General features: G+C 43.3%; 2 protein-coding genes across 2 annotated transcripts in view; one reads left to right on the top strand and one right to left on the bottom strand.

The window, feature by feature from the left end:
- LOC118735531 overlaps positions 1-3,735 on the bottom strand; it is a 321,256-nt gene that overhangs the window by 144,513 nt on the left and 173,008 nt on the right. The window lies entirely within an intron of this gene.
- The window catches only part of LOC118735529, a 35,645-nt gene that overhangs the window by 8,308 nt on the left and 23,602 nt on the right, over positions 1-3,735 (top strand). The gene's annotated exons all lie outside the window — the stretch shown is intronic.

A 3,735-nucleotide genomic window follows, 5' to 3' on the forward strand; every position in this document is an offset into this window, starting at 1 on the left:
AATAAAATAAAATAAAATAAAATAAAATAAAATAAAATAAAATAAAAAAGTTAAAAAATACGATAAAAGATAAATTAAAAAATACGAAATAAATTATAAAAAAGTAAAACTAAATTAAATTAAATTATATAAAATTAAATTATATCATATTAAATTAAATTAAATTAAATTAAATTAAATTAAATTAAATGTAATTAAATCAAGTTAAGTTAAATTATATCAAATTAATAAAAAGCAAACAATGTTTCTTTTTCCTCCTACGCGATTCGATGGTTTTCACATCTTCCTCAGGGAGTCTGGTGTTTATTGACAACAAAACATAAAAAAAAAAACAATTAGGCACATATGTATGTAAATAAAAGTTATAACAAGTACAATACGTTGGTGTAACAATTTTTCCCGCAAAACATAACTTACATTGAACATCAAACAAAGAAAATATTACAAATATACACACTGATTTCAACTTATTTATATTTAAGTGTACTTCTGCTCGTCTGTTCTCCTATTGACCATTATTGCTGTCCTGTATGCGCAATTTATATTGTCGACGTCTTCCTTAAAAAGAAACATTGTTTGCTTTTTATTAAACTGGCCGAAAAGCTCCTTAAACTACCCTACCTGGCTGAGCTCAGGCTACCTGGGGCCACTGCGTGGCGGGCTGTGGACGACCTAACTTGTTAGGCTAGCCGCTAATAACCAATAAGCAGCCCCCGACCAAGAGCGGCTAGAGTGGAGGGTTTGGCTGAAAAGCCCAAGGAAACTCCAGTGCCAGGGCGAGTACTCGCCGCCCTTTAAGTTAGCGTTCCCAGACCCTATCAGGAACTGCTCCTTGGGAGTACCTACCCCAGAGAGGGAGGCAACAGTGCAACGAGGGATCAAAAAAATTAGTAAGATAAAAAGATAACTCTGGGCGAACGCCCATCAAGATCGAGACCAGTAAGATCTTGATTACGGTATACTGGAAAAAGAATTTTGAATTTACGACTCATGGGCTGGCGAAAGCAATATTCTGTCACTTTAGTAAGCGAGGTTGACACCTCGCTGAAATGGCTGGCAGGCTAATGCTGCAATTGCCTCCGTCTCGTTAAAACCCTGGCAGGTCTTAAGTACGTTCGAGACACGTCGCCATTTAGTTGGCCGCACAGGTCCAGTTGAGATTTATTCCTGGTTTTGCGCTGTCCTTGGCTCTGAACACAATGCCTCATAAGAAATTGTGACAAACCTCGCGGTGGCCTGCTCTTTAGAGGAGGGAACTTCGGGGACATTCAAAGGCGACTGTGCTACGTGTGGAGATAGTGGCTTGAAGCGGAGACCCAAAAGCACAAATGAGCACACCAAAACCAAACCAACAAAAAGAACAACAAGAAGCACACAGCGCTCTTATCCAAGAAGAGAATGTAGGCATATTCCGCAGAAGCAGCAGGACCTTGCGCTCGCCAGTCCTGCAGAGCACACCAACGCTGCAGGCAAAACAAGCGGGAGCAGTTACGAACGCTGATCATGCCCCAGAAGCAACAGATCTGGTCGACTTAACACGCCCAGAGACAGAAGGCACCAAAAATTCAAGACAGGAGAAAAACACTTCGCCAGCTGTACACCCGAAAACGCCAGGTCCTAATTCTCCAAGACAAGACTTTATTATCAAGATGAGACTCGCAGAAGAGGAGTCCTTTTAAAAATGCAAAAGCATCGTCCAAAAAATTAAGCAAGCTATAGCGAAACAAAGGAATCTCAGCCTCGAGGTCAAGAATGGGGCTGCACAACTAGAAGAAATGTTCGACATCATCCAAAGCTACCGCAGAAACTGGAAAATGAAAGAAAAAGAGATCGGAAGTGCCGCCCCGGCTAACCTGACAGACACCACGACAACGCCAAAAAGACGAGCGACAATCCCACCAGAACAGCAGCCAACTCAGAAACGCGAAGAGAAAAGGACGGGGAATGGAAACAAGTGACGAACAAGAAGTTAAAGGCGAAGAAGCCGGACGGGAAACAAAACACGCCAGGCAAACCAAAATATCCGAAAAGGCCCTACTAAGTCTAAAAAACTCCCAGAGGCGGTAGTGATTAAGCCGGCAGAAGGGAACAGCTACGCAGATGTCCTGAAAAATATTCGCAGTAAGCTGAAATCAAGTGATGAAGTCAAGTTGAAGGGAATCCGGAAAACAAAGGCTGGAGCAGTACTACTGAAGCTAGAGAAGGGGCTATCGGCGAATTCAAGCTTCTGCGAGGTATTAAAGTGCACCCTACGAGAGACCGCTACTGTAGCAGACCTTAAACCAAGGGCCACAGTCGAAACAAGAGACCTCGATTCCTTAACGACAAAACAGGAAGTCGAAGACTCAGTAAGGGGTATGCTGTAAGGATACGACATAGCTATGAAGATCAACATCTCCGCTCCCAACAGTAGAGAACAGGTGAGGACCTTCGTGACCCTCGATGAAGAAAAAGCTGATATAATAATAAAGCAAGCAAGGATCAAAATCGCCTGCATAAACTGTAGAGTGCGACTCAAAGAAAACTGCAAGAGGTGCTTTCGATGTTTTGGACCTGGCCATCTAATGGGGGGGCTGTAAAGGCCCAGATGCGGTCAACCAGGTCATAAGCTAAAAGAGTGTAATAAGCCACCAAAATTCTGCTTGTGCTCGGAAGCCAAATACACCGAGCTGGATCACATCCCAAGCTCCATAAGATGCTCAGTATATAGAAACTGGTCCAAGAAATGAATGTCCTGCAAGCCAACATGCACAGAAGTAAAACGGCTGACGCGCTACTGACACAGATGATCACCGAGCGGCATTATGACCTTGTAATCATAAACGAACAGTATAAGAAAAAAGAAAACGGAATCTGGATAGAAGACAGCAGTGGCACCGCTGCTAAATGGGCACCAGCATGCGCATGGGAAGCAGCATGCACATCTCTGAAAAAGGACACGAAAACGGCTTCGCCTGGGTCAGATATAACCCTATATATATAATAAGCTGCTACCTGACACCAAGCGATATCATACAAGACTTCCAAGATAAACTCGACGATATCGAAGATACGGCCATGAAGTTGGAAGGACCCTTTCTGATGGCAGGAGACCTAAACTCAAGAGCCACGGAGTGGGGGATGCCAATCACGGACTCCAGAGGCAAAAGCGTGCTGGAAATGTCCGCCCGACTCGGATTTATAGTGCTCAATACTGGCGCAGCAACAACCTTCCAAAGACCAGGATGCGAGCAAATCACGCCAGACATCACACTAGCATCAGAAGGCATAGCAGGCACCATAAAGGAATGGAAAGTATTGGAAGATTATACTGGTAGCGATCACCAATACATCTCTTTTATAATAGACTCCAAAAACGATGGTTTACGAAAGAAGATGCAATGTAGCACTCGCAAATGGAATGTCTCGAAAATAAATAGTGAGCACTACTATATGAAATAGATGCGCATGACTCAGAAGAATCCTTTTACAGTAACGCAATGGAAATAGTAGAGACCACAATGAAAATGATCTCCAGAGCCTGTACCAAAGCGATGCCGACAACTGGAAGCAATCGATACAAAACACCTGCATATGGGTGGACGGAAAATATAGCTCAACTAAGACGAACGTGCCTCCACCTGAGGCGTACTTACACCAGGTCCAGGCGTAGAAGCGCTGCAATCGAAGAGGCACAACTATACCAAGCTGCTAGAAAAGAACTCAAACGAGCAATCGAGGCCAGCAAGAAAAAAA

The sequence above is a fragment of the Rhagoletis pomonella genome, unplaced genomic scaffold (genome assembly GCF_013731165.1).
Source record: "Rhagoletis pomonella isolate Grant_MI unplaced genomic scaffold, Rhpom_1.0 Rhpom_scaffold_00003, whole genome shotgun sequence".
Classification (NCBI taxonomy): Eukaryota; Metazoa; Arthropoda; class Insecta; order Diptera; family Tephritidae; genus Rhagoletis; species Rhagoletis pomonella.